Genomic DNA, 18,956 nt, shown 5'->3' on the forward strand with positions numbered 1-18,956 from the left:
ACTATGACGTCCATCATGGCCGATTCGGACATCCCGTGCAGCTCGGCCCACTGCGTCATCTGGTCATTTAACAGTGTGGGGTGCTCCCGTGCCTCGAACTGGCACTAGAATTGCTTCTCCATCGCATGCCCCTCCTGGCCTTGGAAGAACGGCGTGGCGTCAGCGGCGCTCTTCGGAAGATCCACAAAGACATCTAGAGCACCCCACAATTGTGTGAGTAAAACATACGACCGATTGCCGAATTTACTCTGTAGAAGAAAGGGCTTACCAGCTGCTATTTGTCCGGATTGCCTAATCTCCTTGCGCGCCGCTCGGGATTTCGCCCGTGCCTCCTCGGCCTCTTTAAGGGCCTCGGCAAGGTCGGTCGCCTGGGCTTTAATCTTCTCCTCTAGGGAGTTATACTTGTCGGCGGCGTCCTTGAGCGCCTTCTCTACTTCGGCCACCCGCTCCTCGTACCGGCAGCGGACAACCTGTTCGGACTTCAAGTCCTCGGCCGCTTTATCAGCAGCCGCCTTGTTCACCCTCGCCTACTCCTTGGCCTGGGTAAGTTCACCCCTAAGGGCCTCAACTACAGTCGCGCTGCCTGCACTCGCACACATAGCAGCACATGAGCTTTCACTCCAGAGGTACGGGCATGAACGAAATGTTTTAATCACATACCCTGCGCCTCATCAAAACCCTTGTTGATGTGGACAGGATCCTCATCGGCTAGTCCCAGCTTACGCTTAAGTTCGGATACTTCAGTGGCCTGGGCGGTCGCCGCTAACAGTGAAGCCTACATTTCAACATATGAAAGTATATTAGCTCTTGCGAAAATTATTGTATCCTCTGTCTGCCCCCCTTTTTTTTAACAAAAGGGACCATCAGAGTCTCAGGGGCTACTATCTATACACAAGCATCTTTTCATATAAAAAGCGTTCAGGAATATTACATTGCATACCTCGAAGCCTGTTAGTAGGCTAGTGAAGGCCTCGTTCAGTCCGTTCTTGGCGGACTGAACCTTTTCAATCACCACACCCATCAGGGTGCGATGCTCCTCCATGATGAAGCACGTTGAAGCGCCTCCATCAGTGTATTCGCCGCCTCCGGATTAGCGGAGTTGCCACAGGAGTTGGCACTCCCCCCTCCCTCGAGGAGGGTTGCTTATTCGACTCCGGAGCCATTTGGGTTTCCGGAGTATGGTCCGGCTGGTGGTCAGACTGGTTTAGACCCCCGCCGTTAGCCCTCGGGGGGATTGTCACCCCCGTGTTTTTAGCGGCCGAAGTGTTACCTTCTAGCGCCGTTTTGGTGGCTTCCCGAACCACCTTGTGCCCCGGAGAGGCCCTTCGAGACAGCACCTCGGTGTCGTCCCTGGCGATAGGCGAGGAGGCTCACGAAGGTGACTCGCTCTCCATCATCCTCGGATCTAAAGAGTTCCCCTCCGATGATTGTTGGGGAATATCGCGGGCTGGCCTACATCATTCAAAACATTAATATCATTTAGATATATTATAACTGAGCACCCTCCCAGCCCTCTCAGGCCATTACATTCCTGACCGTCCGATCGTCAGTTTCAGTCAGTTTCGGTCGTGCGATTAGCTCGGAATCTCGCGTCTGGCTGCTTTGATCGCTACCACCGAGCGCTAGTCTATTGGGCCGCTACTCCCGTCACAATTTCGGAAGGCTGACATGGTCCGATGCTCAGTTTCTTGCTAACTGGGCCGCTGTCCTAAGGGGCTGCTACTCCAGTAGAAAAAATGGTGGCCTCTGGTTAATCGGGCATGTTTACACTCGAAGTCCATTCAACCCCACGAAGCCCGCAAGCAGGCCCCTCTCGTTTCGTCTCTCTTTCCCCGACCTCCCCTCGCTGCCGCCGCCACTGTCGATGCCAACCTCCAACGATGGTGTTCCTCTCTCACCCGAGCGACAAAAGGCACCCCCGCCGGCAGGTACACGTCAGACACGCACGAGGGGCCGGCCGACCGTAAGAAAAAGATGGCTATGGTGGACGAGTCACCGCCACCGACACACGTCCCAAACCAGTGGGTCGCCTTCTGTACCGACCACTCCTGGTCGCAGCGCGTGCACGGCGTTCTCCTACATCTCAGCGATGCGGGCATCGCGGCCTTACTGAGGGAGTTGAATTGGTGCGCTCCCCTCATCTCTATTTTTCTTCTTCCCTCGACCTCTTCTCTTCCTCATTGCTCCTCCTCCTCCAATCTCTCCCATCAGGAAGGTTGGAGACGGCGCACACGGCTAGGTAGCTCATGAGGGTCCGATGGGGCGAGCAGCGAGGGCGGCTACCTGCAGAGGAGGAGAGCTCGAGACAAGCAACATTGGAGGAATGATGGCGATTATCTCCATAGTGCAGGGACTCCTAATCATCCCTCCACTGTTCTTCTTGGCTTCAGGGACTACCATTGGGCAGTCTCTTCTTCTCCATGGTGCTCCAGCAACTGCACAAAGAGGTCAGTTATCTCGACCGGTGCCCCACAACTCAGGCCGGAGATGATAGAAGGATCTGCACAAGAGGACATGTCTCTGGACAGCCGCCAAGTGTTCTCCGTGCTATGCTACTGCATGAATCGCCTCCTGGCCAGGTAACAGTTACATTATAAATCTGAAATGCATAAGGAGCACTAAGCATAAGACATTAGGGATGATTAGGGTTGGTTTGTTCCGTGTTAAGAAGTAAGGTTTTTCTTTTGGCTTGGCATATGCTTCTTAGGTGGTTTTATCTGCCCAAACAGGGCGCTCAAAGTGTGAATTGGGATCACTCCTCCAAGAAGACAAGAAACTAAATTTTATGTGTCCAAAAGCAAATGCTAGCTCTTGAGTTATTCTCTACCAGTCTGCATATCCACTCCTTCGTATGTTCTAATGCACCATGGTTATCACTTAGTTGAACTTGCTATTTTAGTGATATAATTTTTTTCAATATAACTTTGTTTATCAAGCTGATCAAATTTCTCTTTTTTATTGCACTTCTTCTATTTTTTCTAAAGAACATAACTAACATAATTTGATTGTCCGTTCTTCAAGTTTTGAGCATAATTGGTTTCTGACTGTGAGAGTATCATTTACAATGTAAAAGGAGGTACCACACATAACTAGACATATAGAGCGAATTCGCTCAGTCTGTGTCACACGACATCCATCCCATCGGCCACGATAGTCACAAGACTACCCCGCAGATGGATGTTGCAGCCAGTGGCCATGACGAGGCTTATGCCTTCATGGAGGTGCAGTACCGGATGCTGAGAGAAAATGTTACCCACTCGGCTACAAGGATAACTGGGAGGAGGAAGAACCGAGCCACATGGGTAACTCGAAGGGAAAAAAAATCAGTGGCGCCACCGTCCATTCTCATGCCTCCCCTTCTACAGATACACAACCACTGCCCTTGCTGCTTCTCAACTCCACCTTTGTCCTTGGTACCATCAGCATTGACGCAGTCGTCCATCTGCATGCCGCATCAGCGAAGAAGTAGGCACATCAACTATGTGCTGATGCCGAGTTTGCATCTAGGCATCATGTATGTTGCTTTGTTTCTCCTGTACTACTGCTGGCACAAATATTTCTGTTGACTTTGTCATTTTTTTTGCTTACTATTGGATCTTAGTCTGGATTGTGCACCCTGATTCCACCTGTTTTTTTTCATGTGATTTGGTTTGGTGGATTTGGAGCAAGGATTTGGTTGCTGCTAAAATAAGAATGCTTGGGAGATTCATGGAGCAACAAACATGACATGATCAAATCAAACCATTTAATTGGAGACAAGGATTGCTGAGTACAAAGGATTGTAATTTTGGCCTTCAGTACTATTGATGTGCGTCTTTTTTCAATTTTCAGTGTTTAAATTTGTTATGTTGTGCTATCTGGTGGAATCTAGAATGTGAGCAGTTGGGCACCGATAATAGGAACAGGAATGGTTCTGCCGATGAAGCATTTTTATATTTGTTTTGATACCATGTAATGTAAGCGCAGTTTCAGATTGAAGAATGTTGTTCTAAGAGGCTACATGGTCTAATGATGTGTCCAATAACTTCATACCGTGTGCTTAGGGTGTGAGTAAGAAGCATAACTGTCTACATATAGGGAAATCTTTCTACAACTTGGCAATAAAATAGTGGTACGTCAAATTATTATTTCATTTGTCTTTTTTCTCTTGCATTATAATGTGGAATAAAGATACTTAGGTTCTCTCTATATCTTTTTTCTTACATTATGATTTCAAATGAACATTCCCTTGGTTCTTAAGATCATTAGATGAATGGTTCTTTACACTGTATGTGCCTTTTATTCCTAGAATCATCTTTCCCTTGCATAGTATTTCAGAACAAAGAGTGTTTACAATTTCTTAGTACTCTTTCCAAATGGATCATCCTGTCATTTATAATTTTCTTATTCCAGGTCATGAGAGTAGGGCATTGCTGCAACCTATTCACGTGTACAAATTATATCATAAGATACCCTTATGATGCATCTTTAGTTCAGTACTTTCATCACTGTCTTTCTTGTTCATCAGATTGAACGAGGATGCTACAGATTTAAGTGTTGCTGATTGATATATATATCAATTGAGCCAACTAAAACTGTGATTGATTCCATAGCTGCTGCCATGTCAAGAACAATTTATACTCATCTTTGCATAGTTTTTACATAGTTTAGTTTCTAATGTACACAACCAAGTTCGGCTTCAATTTTCAGGCTGCTTACAAAATGGTATTTGCATTGTCTTGGCCTGTTATCTATACTAATTCTTCATTTTTACTGATTAGAGCTAATTATCTATATGCTTCTATTATCCTCTTCAACATCACTAACACCGCAGTTTGGTCAAGGATGCACACAAATCCCTCTTTATCTAACTTCAGAACCAGCTGAACATCCTCAGTGTAGGCATAGCACCTCTCTACTCCAAACTCAACTTGAATACATCCTTTTCCACCACCCACATGAACCGCCGACTTCTTTTGCACATAACAACGACTCTATTCAGGTTTGTACTATTTTCCACATTTAAATTTACATTATATAGCTTGTTATAGAGATTTCTACTATGAGTCTAACTCTCTTATCATGATCCCAACAGAGCAATCACTTCACTAAATTTTTTCAGAGTTGCATAATGCACACGCCGACTGCTTCGTGTAGTTTATATTGCTGATGGATGTGTGCCTTTTCCTTTTTGAGCTCTGTATGCCATTCCCGACAACTATAGAAGATAATAGTCATGTGAAATGATCAGTATTTCACTTGCACAAAATGGATCAGAAGTTCGAGTATTTCACTAAAAATAAGAATTTAACTCTTTCATCTTTCTATATATTTAGTAACTTTCTATCATTCTATTGGAAAAATGGATAGGCGCAGCAACGCGCGCCCTCAATGATCTAGTAGTCATTAAAACCGGACTTATGTATGGCTTCATCGGATGCTTACGATTCGGCAAGGGGCTTCGGCCGGGGGCACCACTTCGGGATGGCCTCGGTGTGTGAATCCGAGCCGTCTGGGAGGGATATTGTTTCCCTTTTGGGCGCCTCCGCCTCCGGATCTTTGGAGGCCGCCCTCTTCTTCTTCCCTTTTGGGGAAAGGTGGTTGTCGGCCTCCTCCTCCTCTTCGTCTTCATCCTCCTCGGAGGAGTGGGTTTTGGTCTCTCCGGACACTACGTCCGAAGTACCTTTGCAACAGAGGCCATCTTTGGCTTCCTTGTTCTTCTTCCGGACCTTTTTCTCCGGCGCTTGATAGGGCGCCGGGACCAGCATCCTCATTAAAAGAGGATCTGCTGGGATTTCAGGCAATGGAGCTGGACATCTGATCCGTTCCGCTTTCTTCGTCCAGCCCTGTTTTATAGGATGGCAGTCTCAGTCCACCCCCTCTTTTGATTAATGGACCATGTTATGTTCGAAAAAATAGCACTTACTAGGGAGGCTGGATGATTGCAGTCGAGGCTGATGTCTTCCGACGTCCCTGGCCATGACTTTTGAGCCTTGAAAAGTAGCTTCCAGATTGCTTTATGCGTCGTGTTGAAGAATTGCGTCAGGATCCGTGGCCCTTCCGGATTGAACTCCCACATGCGGAGAGGCCGGCATTGGCAAGGAAGGGACCGGCGGATGAGCATCACCTGGATCACATCTGCCAGTCTGGTGTTCTTTTCTATGATATTTTGATGCGCTTCTTCAGCATCAGCACCTCGTCGGATGATCCCCAATCCAGACCCTTGTTGGTCCAGGACGCAAGCAGCAACGGGAGTCCAGATCTAAATGCAGGGGCGGCCGCCCACTTGGTGTCGCGGGGTTCAGTGATGTAAAACCACTCCTGCTGCCATATCTTGATTATATCAACAAAGGCCCCTTTGGGCCAGATAACTTTGGAAGGCTTGCTTATCATGGCACCGCCGCAATCCGCGTGTTGCTCGTCGACCACCTTCGGCTTCACATTGAAAATCTTGAGCCACGGGCCGAAGTGTGGAGGGATGCGGAGGAATGCCTCACACACGACGATAAACACCGAGCTGTGGAGGAAGGAATTCGGGGCCAGATCATGAAAATCCAGTCCGTAATAGAACATGAGACCTCGGACAAAGGGGTGTAGGGGAAACCCTAGTCCGCGGAGAAAGTGAGGGAGGAATACCACCCTCTCACCGGGTTCTGGAGAGGGGATAACTTGCTCCTTGGCAGGGAGTCTATATCTGATTTCTGCTGTTAAATACCTCGCTTCCCGAAGCTCCTTGATGTCCTTCTCCGTCACGGAGGAGGCCATCCACTTGCCTTGCAAGTCGGATCCGGACATGGCTCGAGTAGTTGGTGGCGAGGGGAAAGCTTGAAACTTGGGCGCTGGAGCTCGAGGACGGATGGGCTGAGGAAGAAGATGGTGTGGGGTAAAAGGATGGGTCCTTATCTTTTTATAAAGGCAGTGAATATCAAGCGTCCCCCCATGAGCCTTAAAACTCGCCTATTCCCAAGGGGTCGTGCAAACGGCACGGTTGGATTACCCAAACCCATATTGATGAGGATCCCGCAATAAGGGGACACGATCTCTACTTTGACAAGACGTGTCAATGAAGACCGCACCTTGAAACACGAAGCGGGAGGCTAAAAACGGCTCAAAACAATAATAAGGCCAGCACACACCGCCTCGCTGGAAAAGCTGTCAGAAGACATAACCTATTTCTGTTTAAGTATTTTGCCCTTGTGGTTCAGGGTTGTAGCTATAACACAGAGCCGGATATAGTTCTTTTGACCAACTTCTTTGAAGTACTCGGAGGAGGAACCCGCCTTGCAATGTCGAAGACAATCTGCGCGCCGGACACATTGTCATTGAAGCCTGGTTCAGGGGCTACCAAGGGAGCCTCGATTAGGGGGTCCCCGGGCGTCCGGGCTATGTGACATGGGCCGGACTGATGGGCTGTGGAGATACAGGATAGAAGACCTTCCCCCGTGTCCGGATGGGACTCTCCTTTGTGTGGATGGCAAGTTTGGCATTCGGATATGAAGATACCTTCCTCTGTAAACCAACTCTGTACAACCCTAGGTGTCGGCGTTCTGGGAGCGAGGGTCCCCAGACTTGCCTGCCTGCGGCCCACGGTGTGGCTCTGCGAGCGGGCCCGTACGGCCCATCTTCACCAACAAGCTTTCAAGACCCTTGTGAGGGGCCAAGCCTCGCGAGGCGGACGACACAAGACCTCCTCCGGAGCGGCTTCACCAGGCTGGCTCACGAGGGGCGGAGAGGTCAAGGCAGGGCAAACCTCGCGAGGTTCCAATGACGTGAGCCATGACGATCGGGATCAGGCGGGCGCCAGATGGGCGCCAGCGCGCAGTGTCCTTGTTTTCTCTTTGGTGCTAAGGAGGCAAGCGCAGGCGAGGAGTACCGAGGTGTTAAGCAAAGGTTTCCATATCGGTGCAACGAGACCAAGACCAGCAGGACAGCAAGGCAGAGGTCACCATGGAGCCCAAGGCGGCGTCACCACCACAGCCTTTTGCAGGCGAAGACCACCTTTAGTCAGAATAGCTTGTACTAGTTGTCCCCTTTCAAATTGGCCGCTGTGGCATCCCTTCCCGCTCAATATTTGGGAAGAGGACCAGGGCCTCTATAAATAGGACTAGCCACCAAAGTAGGAGGCAACTCAACTCGCCTAAACACATCTCATCTTGGATCGGAGCCATTCCATCCATAGCCACACACAAGTTCACCAAGCACAAGAACACCTCACCTCAAGAGGCTGTTCTTCGCTTTGTACTGTTCATCCTGAGGCCAAGAGGCAATCCACCACACCACACTGGAGTAGGGTATTACACCACAACGGTGGCCCGAACTAGTATAAATCTTGTGTCTCTTGTGTTGCGAGTTCGTCGAGCTAAGCTTAGAGATCCGGTGAGGCTGAGGGCGTGATTCGGTAGGGGGAGATCTTCATGCGCACCCTAGTGTTCGAACCTTGAGGGTTTTGCCGGAACCCGAGATCCGACATTTGGCGCGCTAAGTAGGGGTGCGCCAGGGCTCTCCTTCCACCAGTTGACTCGCTCGCCGATCCACCGGCGCTCCGCGGCTCCGATGTCCGGCGACTCAAGAGCCAACGCCGACTGCTGGGCAGCCTGGCTGGCCCGGACGGCGCCGCCCGCCAAAGAAGATCTCAACCCTGCGCCTCAGGCAGCGCGCCCACCACCAAACGCTGCGGGGCGTGGGCGGCGCGGTCACCCGCCGTCCGCCCTTATCCCACGTCAAGTGCGGGTGGCCACGAGGGCCTCTAGCCACGCCGCGGCCACGGTGCAGCACACCCGGCGGGAGCAAGCAAACATGAGGGCCGCGCTCACAGTGGCTCGGGAGCTGCTGAGATGCCGGTTAATGGAGAGTGGCCGGGATGCATTGCTAGAGCGCGTTGCCGAGCTCCTGGACACTGCGGCCTCGGGAGCACCACCCTTCTGCTCTCTGCTCACAGCTCAAGCAACGGCTGGGTCGCACGGCGGGCCTCGCCGCACCCGCGTGCCCACGGGCGCACCACCAGGCTTCATCGACACCGGCGCAACCAACGGAGCTGGACGCCCCCTCGCACCCGCGCCACCACCGGTGGGCGCGGGCATGAGCTCTGCCACCTACGGCCCCGGCGGAATGCAACCCTACCATCCTCGAGGCGGCACGCTAGGCCGGGCAACATGGAGCATGGGGCACTATGGCGAGGTCTTCGAGGCGGCGGCCTCGGAGGCCTACGTGCCCCGCATGGTGGACAAGGAGTACATGTTGGAAGACGACCCCGGCTCATTCCTCGAGCCGGGCTGGGAGGAGGAGGCGCTAGAAGTCGGCACCTTTCAGGAGCCCTTCGGAAGCCTCACCAACCGCGCCGACGACAACAGCTACCGGGTACCACTAATTCCTCAGGAGCAGGGTTACGCTAACCATGGGACGCAGGAGGATCAGGTCGCAGCAGTGGATGGCGGCCCCAGCTCGTTGGCCCCCCTGCCGCCGGGGGGGACATGCTGGGGGCTGCAGGAGAGGGGCCGGGAGGAAGGCCCCTCCCCGCGCCACACGAAGCAAGGCGTCCCCCGGAGGTAGGCCCTCTGCCGGGAATGTGCTCCAGAGCCTTCCCCCGGCAGAGGACCCATGGTCGCCAAGGGTGCCGCTGGCGTCCCCTTTGCCCCTTGGTGTCGTCCTGGTTTCTGGTCGCCCCCAATGGTGGTCGAGGGAGGTGCATGGCGGGGCCCTTGTCTGGCGATATGAAGTAAGGCTCACGCCTATGAAGGTCTCGGCTCGTGACACTCTCACATAATAATGAGTGGGGCTGTACATGCCCCGGAGTCTCAGGAGTGCCGCCCTTGGGCCTCGGGGGCTCCCTCCCATGTCCTAGTGGCAGCACTTAGCTCCGCGCTGGTGAGAAGACTCGAAGACAAGAAGACTAGACTAGGCGCCGGACGCGGCCATTTGCTTTCGATCTCTTTTCTGTAGCCCTTAATTCTGGATTTGGATTTAAGTTGAAGTTGAGTTTTTATTCATGCGCCCGGGGGTGCCTTTTCTCATTCGAGCGATTTCTTGCTATCAGGTTCTTGCCTTAATTTGGAGTTCGCGCCTTTCGCTTCTCCCTCGCGAGCGGGGCAGGGCATGGCACACGCGCGCCACACGTACAACATGCCCGCTTCTCATGGAGCCCTCTCCGGCAGATCGGCAGGCTACTCGGAGCCTCTCAGAAACTCGCGACCACACGAGTCAGTTCGGGACTTGTCCAGGCTAAGGTAAACCGCGACAGCGAACTCGCCCCAGGATTCGTGAGTCCACAAAGACGCATGTTCAACTTGGCCTAAAAGGGATAGAGGCGGTAGTGTATTTACATGCGGGGCTTCCCCTCCCAAAATGCTCTTACAATCTCCAGGGTCGCGCCCGAGTTTTTACGTGCAGGCCAAACAGTAGGGAGACACAAGATCAGTCGGACATGCCGCTCGCCGCGTCCCCTAGGTCGTCCTCAAGCGCGTCGCTGGCCTCGCTGCCCCCGGCGTTGTCACCGTCGCTAGCGTCGCCATCACCTTCGCCGGCGCCGCCATCACCATCATCGACCATGTCACCGCGTCGTCCTCGGAAGTGCAGGCCCTAACCAGCGCGTCCACATTGTCCTCCACCCACTGCGTCAGGTCGCCCTGGATGGCCTCCGGAACTAGGGCAATGGCGGCGTCAAAGTCAATGTCCTGGTAGGTGTTCTGGAGATGACTGAAGACGCGGGAGAACGCGCGCCCCAACAGGCCGCGACTCCTCTCTTCGACAAGCTGGCGAGCTCTCTCGGAGCGATTCTCCAGGCGCGTCACCACGTCGGTGAAGAAGCGGATGTGACTGGCGTAGTCGTCCACGCGGGGATGAGGGGCATTTTCATCACAGACGTGGCCCAGGGCAACATTCGCCCTTATCCTGAGGCCCTGGAGCATGGGGGCATGTACGCGCTCCAGCGTCCGCCGCTGAAGCACTTCCTCCCTGTTCTGCCACGCGACGGACTCAGCGTCAGCAACCCGCCGCTGAAGAGGAAGCAGCTCGGCGTGGGCGGAGGCCAGTTCCGCCTGCGGCAAGACCAGGGCGGCTGCGGTGGCCTCCTCGCGCCGCTCCACCTCAGCTAACCTGGACTTAAGGGCAGCAGTCCTACCTGCAGCCTTAGCTTCCACGAGCCTCAGCTTCAGGTCGTGCCTACCCTCAAGATCCGCGCGAGCCTCGGCCACCCGGCGGTCGACCTCCTCCTGGGGCCTAGCCTCGCGCGCACCAACGGCGTCTTCTGCGTGGGCAACCTGACGCTCCCTCGTCTCCAGTCGCTCGAGCTCAAGACTACGCTCCACGGCTTCCAGCACCAACGCCTCCTCGCGCTTCCGGATCTCTTCCTCTTCGACGGGCGTCCCCCTCAACGATGCAAGGGCGGCTCTGCGCGCCTCCACTTCCTGCTCCAAGGAGGCGCTCCAAGCTTGGAGCTCCCACGCGCGCTTCTCCGCGGCCTCGCGACAGCGGTCAGCTTCCCGGGCCTCTTCCTGAGCTCGGGAGCAGGCTTCGTGCGAGGCTGTGAGAGAAGCCTCGGTCTTCGCACTATCAAGCTCGCGCTGACGGCGCCCGAGGTTGATAGCTACCTTCAGCTTATGCCGCTCCTCCACCAGCCGAAGACCCTCGGCCACAAGGCGCGCGTCCATGTCCACGAGCTCTTCACCAAGCCAGTTCATCGCGCCCATCGCCTCCTGAAAGAGCTCATGGTGGACGACGCTCCTTTCTTGCGCCGACTCGAGCATGCTGCTGACTCCATCCTCAGCCGCGGGGGACGCGGACGGGGCCCGAAGCGGCCCGCCCCCTAGCAGCAGGGGGCTGGCGCCTGCCCGGCTGCCGGCCAAGCCCCGCGAGGGGCCCACACGAATGGAGACCCGCCGCCTGAAGAGGATCCCAGGATCGAAGCCAACCAGCTGCCGCCCAAGATCAGGGGAGGGGCCCTTGGCACACTGGCCGCACTCCAAGCAAGGCCGCCACGAGAAGACGGCGAAGGCATGAGCTCAAGGCACCCCGCTGGCAGGCAGGCTTCCCCTGTTGATCCCACGCCAAGGACAGCGTACGAGCTCGCAGCGCTCAAGACTGGCAGGGGAGACGAGACGGGAGGAGGTTGCTTCTTAGGAGATTCCGCGGCCTTGGCGGAAGGGATCCTGAAGAGCCATCGTCAGGAAGGAAAGCAGAACTCGAAGGATCACAAAGATAAGGTACTTACTCATCAACGACGATGTACTTTCTCCGTTTTAGCGGCCCGAAGGTGCTGCTGCCGCGGCTTGGGGACCCCTTCCTCTTGCGGAGCTCCTCGAAGTCCACACAAAGCCGACCGAAGCGCTGGACATGGCGGCCAACACGAAGCGCAACAAGAATCGCGAGTTCCCGAAGACGATGCATCGGGAGCCCCAGGCGGCGTCAGCACCTCGGCACCCGTGCCATAGGCCTCCAGCTGTGCTTGCCCCCCTGCATCCACACCTGGGGCGAGCTCGACGCCAGCAGCAAGAAGGGGAACCACGTCGACGGGGTTCTCACGGGGCCCCACCAGACCAACCGGATGCAGCCCCCACTCATCGAAGGAGGGCATCCGCTCCACAAATCCCACCTTGTTCAAGCAGCGGTACAGAAGACAACTTTTCCCTGGCATGTCGTCTGGCAGCGGGACGCCAGTCAGGACCTCGAGCATCGTTCACCACACCTCAAGGGGGAGCCTGGACTCCTGAAGTCTCATGTGATCCTTGCTGCTGAGTAAGGCCCACATTGGTCGAGAATGGCGCCGAAGTGGAGCGACTCGGCGCCGGACGAACTCCTTCACCACCATGGGCGCAGTCACGCCAGGGTCTTTCAGTCCCTTCAACCTGAGCCAGATGGGGGCAAGGCGCGAATAGGCGAGCCTTTGGTGGCACCAACCGGAGTTGGGAATGGCGGGCGCCGACGGAGAAGAGAGCAGGGGGCTGAGCACCCCGACATCAACAAATATCCACCGAGTCCGAAACTCGCTCGTGGATGGCGGAAGCTCCAAGTCAATCCCCGCGCCGGCCGTCGCCGCCACGGCCTGGCAACTCAAGCATCCCGAGCTCTGCCGGGGATCGATCAGGTGCAGCGAGAAGAAGTGGCGGAGAAGGGCCATGGAAGGGGCAACGCCTACCATGGCCTCACAAACAAAGGCGAAGACGGCGAGAAGGGTCATGGATTCGGGATCGAGGTGTAGCATGTGGATCTGGTAATGGGCAAGCACTGCGTTGAAGAAGGCGGAGAAAGGAGGAACCAGGCCAGTCCAGAGGGCGTCGATGAAGAATGGGACCTCGGTGGCTGTCCTGTCGACACGAGCTCGGGACACAGGCCAGGCCACCGTCCGCCCCCACTCATTGAAGCTGGAGGTGAGCATGGGGCGCACCTTGTCCATGCTTCTTGGTTGAGCACCAGCGATCTGCCAACGGCAGGCTCGATGACCGTACGCAGTTCGGCGGAAGACAGGGGCTTCTTCCCTTTTTCCGTTTGACCCGGCGCCATGGCGATGGGAGGACTGAGCTCAGATCGGATTGGGAGAAGGGGCTGAGCTCTGAGGAAGCGGGAGAATTGGGGGAGTGAGCCGCAATGATGGGAGGGAAACCGTGTAGACCGCAGTGGCCGCCTAGCCAGGCCGGTATCAAGGCAGCGCGGGGAAGCGGAGACACCCACGTCCAATTAACTACCACGCGTCGACCGAGGCCGCGGGATGTTGGGGCCCGCGGCGCTCCGCACTTGCCCTTTGGCTTCGCCTCGAAGCCAAGTCCGAGAGCGCCTTGGGCCCGTGGGCTACTGTCAGCGTTCTGGGAATGGGTGTCCCCAGACTTGCCTGCCTGCGGCCCATGGCGTGGCTTTGCGAGCGGGCCCGTACGGCCCATCTTCACCAACAAGCTTTCAAGACCCTCGTGAGGGGCCAAGCCTCGCGAGGCGGATGACATAAGACCTCCTCGGGAGCGGCTTCACCAGGCTGGCTCGCGAGGGGTGGAGAGATCAAGGCATGGCAAACCTCGCGAGGTTCCAATGACGTGAGCCATGACGATCGGGATCAGGCGGGTGCCAGGCGGGCGCCAGCGCACGCAGTGTCCTTGTTTCCTCTTTGGTTCTAAGGAGGCAAGCGCAGGCGAGGTGTCGTGGAATTGCCACGGCAGATGTCCTCGAGCTAGGACTTAGTCGTGGAGCCATCGCGACTAGGAAGCTTGAAGGGTTAATGCGGGACAAGGAACACGAGGGTTTATACTGGTTCGGCCCCTTACGGTGAAGGTAAAAGCCTACGTCCAGTTTGATGTGGTATTGATTAGGGTTTCGATAACCAGGGAGCTAAACTGCTATGCCCGACTCTCGATCAGATTGTTCTCGTCCCTAAACCGATGTCGGGTCGTCCCTTTATATAGGGAGGCTGAGGCCCAGCAGCTCTCAGAGTCCCGGCCGGCTCATAAGAGTGTCCGGCTCGGACTCTCAACTATTCTTGCCTTACACTACAAGTTCTACCATAGTAATGATTGTAACTACGGGCCCTAAGCCATCTCCAGGTCTTAAGCCCATCTTTGGCCCACCGTCTTTAAGCTTGGCGCCGGGTTTCTGGCAGTGACCATATGAGTAACCCGGCCCCTCCTGGCGGGTGACTCTAAGCTCTATATCCTCAACATTAGGCCCCAGATTGATTTGAGCCGGCTCGTGTCAATTTTCAACTCCTTCGACAGAAAAAATCTCTGGCTTACCATTCGTGTGAAGGCCATAACCCGGCGTGACGTCATCCTCTGGACTCCGGATAATCCGCCGTGACATCATCTTCCATCAAGCCCGTTTTTTACTCCGCCAGATCCGCAACGGATCTTTTCCTTTACTGCCATCCCGAAAATCGAGGCGTTGTGAGGGGAGATAACCACGCCACGGTTTCCTTGATTCTCGCGCCCGCTTTACGAGCTCGCCTTATAAATAGGCCGGCCCGACGGGCTCTCAGCCACTTCTCTCTCCATCTTCTTCCTCGTGCCATTGCTCCTCTGCCCGAGCTCTGCTACTGCCGCCGCCGTCGCGCCCCCGGTCTTCGTCAACCTTGGCCACTGCATCACCCTGACTCGGACCAGACAAACGGCGGCAACCTCTGCTCCTCTCCAGCTCCGGTGAGTCTCCGTTACTCCATAGGGCAGATCCGTACTAGGGCTTGAGTAGTTCGTCCGTGTTCTTCGTAGTTCATCACCATTGCCACAAACTCCGGTAGTTTTCTTTCTTACTGCTCCTTTTGATCTTAGATCTGCATAGAACTATTGCGGTGACTGTTTAACACCCATTTAACACGCAAGCAGCTCTCTTTTTACTGCATAGGAACTTTTTTTGAGCCCAAGAACTCCCTCGCCTCTGTTTCTAGGTCTAGAAATTCTTCTTTTGCCCAACCATTTTGATCCAAAAAAGTTACTGCAATGTGTGAAAAACTGCAATCAGTGAATCTCGGCGGTTTACATTTCCGGTTGAAACAAACCACGCGCCGTAGAACCTCCCGGCTTACAGAAAACCACGCGCCATAAAATTTCTGGCTTAGCTGTGATAAGGCCTGTAAACAATCAAATTACTCTCAATCCCTCGGCGGCTTATATAGCCTGATGCACTTAGGTGTATACCATTAGTCCCCTTCATAAGCCGCCACCTTAGCTTTGAACTGTAGATCTCCTCCGGCTCATAATTAACCCGGACGTTTTTCCTTTTATCATAGACCGCCGACTTTCACCATGCCTCCCAAAGCTCCCATTACTTGCAACTGGATGAGGTCCAATGTCACCAACGAGACCCTAGCAGATTTTGTTAAGTCCGGATATCTGCCCAAGAAGGATGTCATGTCCTACCGTGCCCCTGACCCGTCAGAAGAGAGACCACAGCCAAAGGACGGGGAGGTAGTGATTTTTGCGGATCATATGAGCCGGGGCTTCGCACTGCCCGGTTCAAAGTTTTTCAGAGACGTTCTGAACTTCTTCGACTTGCGGCCTCAAGATATAGGACCCAACTCAGTGTCCAACATCTGCAATTTTCAAGTCTTTTGCGAGGTTTATCTTGGAGAAGAACCTAGTCAGCTGCTCTTCAGAGAGCTTTTTTACTTAAATCGTCAGAATGAGTGCGCCAATGGACCAAGTCTAGAGCTAGGTGGCATCTCCATTCAGCGGCGAAGAGACTGTCTTTTCCCTTATGCTGAGCCGCCGAGCCACCCAAAGGACTGGAACATGACTTGGTTCTATTGCCAAGATACGTCACCGGCTGATGAAAGTCCGCTGCCCGGCTTTCGCCCATCACGTCTGGAGTCAACACACCCATTGTCAGACAAACTGACTCCGGCGGAGCGCCAGCCTCTGCTTCCTACCATCAACAAGATCAAGGCTCTCCTGGGCAATGGTCTAAATGGAATCGATCTGGTCCGGGTCTGGATCTCATGGCGGGTGATCCCATTGAGCCGCCGCCCCGGCTTAATGTGTGAGTACACGGGCCGGAAAGACGACCGTCAGAGACACAGCCGCAATGATCTTCCTGAAGACGTTGCAGAGGAGATGACCAAGGCTCTCTTGAACGAGAGCCTGGCAGACTGTGGAAGGACTGGGTTAGCCCCCTTCTGCAAGACCAACCCAACTCCAGCGGTAAGCCGCCAATCTGATCATCCTATCTTCTTCTATATATAACCTTCCTCTGAATCGTTTGAAGAAATTCATCATTGTATTTCTCAGGCTGATGACAAGTTCTGGCGGGTCAAATATGACCATGAGGCGGCCAAGAAGGCCAGAAAGGTGAAGAAAGCCGCCAAGAAAGCCGCTCCCCGTAAGAAGGGAAGTAGGCCCACTGCTTCGGAGCTGTTGCAGCTAAGTGACAGCTCCGAGTCTGAGGTAATTCCTAAACCTGTAAGCTCTTGTTATACTTGTCGTTTATTTCTGTCCGCCTTATCAATGCTGTTTATCAACAGGAGGACACCGGAGCCAGTAACCCGGTGGTTGAAGAGGTAACAATATTTTCCACCGACTCGGAGCCCTTGCCAAGGCTGAAAACCCGAAGAGTAACCCGGAAAGTAAGCTTTTCCCATCCTTTAGCTTACCAAAATCCTCAATTTATTTTGAAGCGACAGGTTCATGAGAGCCGGTGGCACACCCGGACCAGCAAGGACACTGACCTCTCCTCCGGGTTACCTGATGCATCAAGGAAACGCTGGACCGAGGTGGTCGCAAAATTGTACCCTTTTCATCCTTTTGCGGGTGTTATACGCCAACCGCTTAATTCTTCTGACTCAAATTATCAGGAGACTTCCCCTTCTTCCGGCGACTCTATGCAGTCGAATCTGCCGGCTTTCAAGACCGCGCCCGGGTAACGAGAATCATCTCACGTTGTTCTGATCTTTACTCATATTTTTTGTACTAACCTTTGTTGTTCTTTCAGTGCCCAGGCAAAGCTCACCAAGAGGGTGAAGAAAACCAAGTCAGCCGGAGTGCCGGATCTGCCTGAGCCGGAGGTGACGGTCCAAGACCCGCCAGCTGCCTCCGCCCCCGAAGCCACCACTCCAATGGACACGGCGCCTGCAGAAGCTTCTGCTGACCCGGTGGCCTCCGGCTCGGCCCAAGCAACAAATGACCCGGACGTGGTAATCACCCGGACGGAGTTCGTTGAGCCGGGGAGACCTACCGTGCTGGCCAAGTGCTCCGCTAAGGGGGAGTTGCTGCAGCCCCACCGGGTGAACCTGGACCTCTCCGACTACACCAACCTGAGCATTGGAGAGCTCGTCTCTGGCTACATCAGCCAAGTGCACAAGAGCCGGGACGCCGAGGTTGCCATGGTGACCCAGATCCAGCAGAAGTCTGAGGTAACATTCTTTTGTCCTCTTATTTACTGCTTAGTTACCTGTACCATGCTAGCCCCCAAGTCAACGACTTATGACTGAGTACGTTGTAGACTTAGGTTCCGGCTTACTCCATTTGAACCGGCAATATGTAGATAGAAAACGTTCAATATGCATTAGCCCCCAAGTGCCAAGTGTCTTTGCTTGGAAAACACTTGGGACTTTGAATTTGTAGAGTAATTGTTCATACCATAACCCGGAAACTTATACAGGCTGCTGGCAAGAAGCTGGAGACTGACCTTGCTGATCTCACGAGCCGGCTGAAGATGCAAGAGCTGGAAACCCGGAAGGCAAACGCCAAGTTCGTGTCCAGCATCGCCGCGCAAGAGAAGCTGAAGACGGAGTTCGACGCTGAGCGGAAGGCATGGGCCGAAGAAAAGGCCGCATTGGTGACCCGGGCTGAACAGGCAGAGAAGACTCTCTCCGAGAAGACCGCTGAGCTCTCCGGCCTAAAGCGCCAGGTTTCCCAGATGGTGGCCGCCATCTTCGGTAAGTCGCCTCACCGGCTTTCATCAAGTTTAAAATGTTTATATCTCATAACTCATCCTTGTCGCCGGCTTGTCTGATTCTGTTAAACAGGTCCCAGAAGTGCCGACCTCAACCAGAGCGTGGTCACCAAACTGAAGGCCGTGTATACCCTGGTGGAGCAGCTCTACACCGGGTCACAGCGTGCCTTAGCTGTGGTGGCCCTATCCAACGAGGTGCCGACTCACCTGGCAGAAGTCCTGCGCCGGCTCACCGTTCTGCCTCAGCGGATCCAAGAGCTGCGACGGGCCTCTGCGAGAGCCGGAGCGATCGCCGCGCTGAGCCGGGCCAAGGCATTCCTGCCGGAGTTAGACCCGGCGGACATCTCCCTTGGATATCCAAGCCTGAAGGAAGACGGCTCAGCTTTCGATCAGAAGGACTTCGCAGCTTGCGTGAAGGCTGTACGCCCGGTGGCCACCCTTATCGGGAACGACACCGATCTAACCAAGTACCAGCCGGGTTACAACGCGGAGAATCAGAGGATTCCAACCCCTCGCTATGAAGCCCTCAACTTGATCCCGCCGGCTCGTCAGCACACTTTCGCCCCGGAGATTGACCCGGCCAGGTTAATTGACGAGGAAGCTCAATTCGAAGCTCTCAA

At 54.4% G+C, this 18,956-nt stretch overlaps 1 long non-coding RNA gene across 1 annotated transcript; it reads left to right on the top strand.

Annotated features, from left to right (window-relative positions):
• Positions 1-1,798: 1,798 nt before the first annotated feature.
• Positions 1,799-3,992, top strand: LOC123097182 (uncharacterized). The gene is made up of 2 exons (XR_006446903.1): positions 1,799-2,126; positions 2,212-3,992. It is a non-coding gene; the product is annotated as an uncharacterized lncRNA (long non-coding RNA).
• The last annotated feature ends 14,964 nt before the right edge of the window (positions 3,993-18,956 follow it).

Source organism: Triticum aestivum, chromosome 4D, assembly GCF_018294505.1.
Source record: "Triticum aestivum cultivar Chinese Spring chromosome 4D, IWGSC CS RefSeq v2.1, whole genome shotgun sequence".
Lineage (NCBI taxonomy): Eukaryota > Viridiplantae > Streptophyta > Magnoliopsida > Poales > Poaceae > Triticum > Triticum aestivum.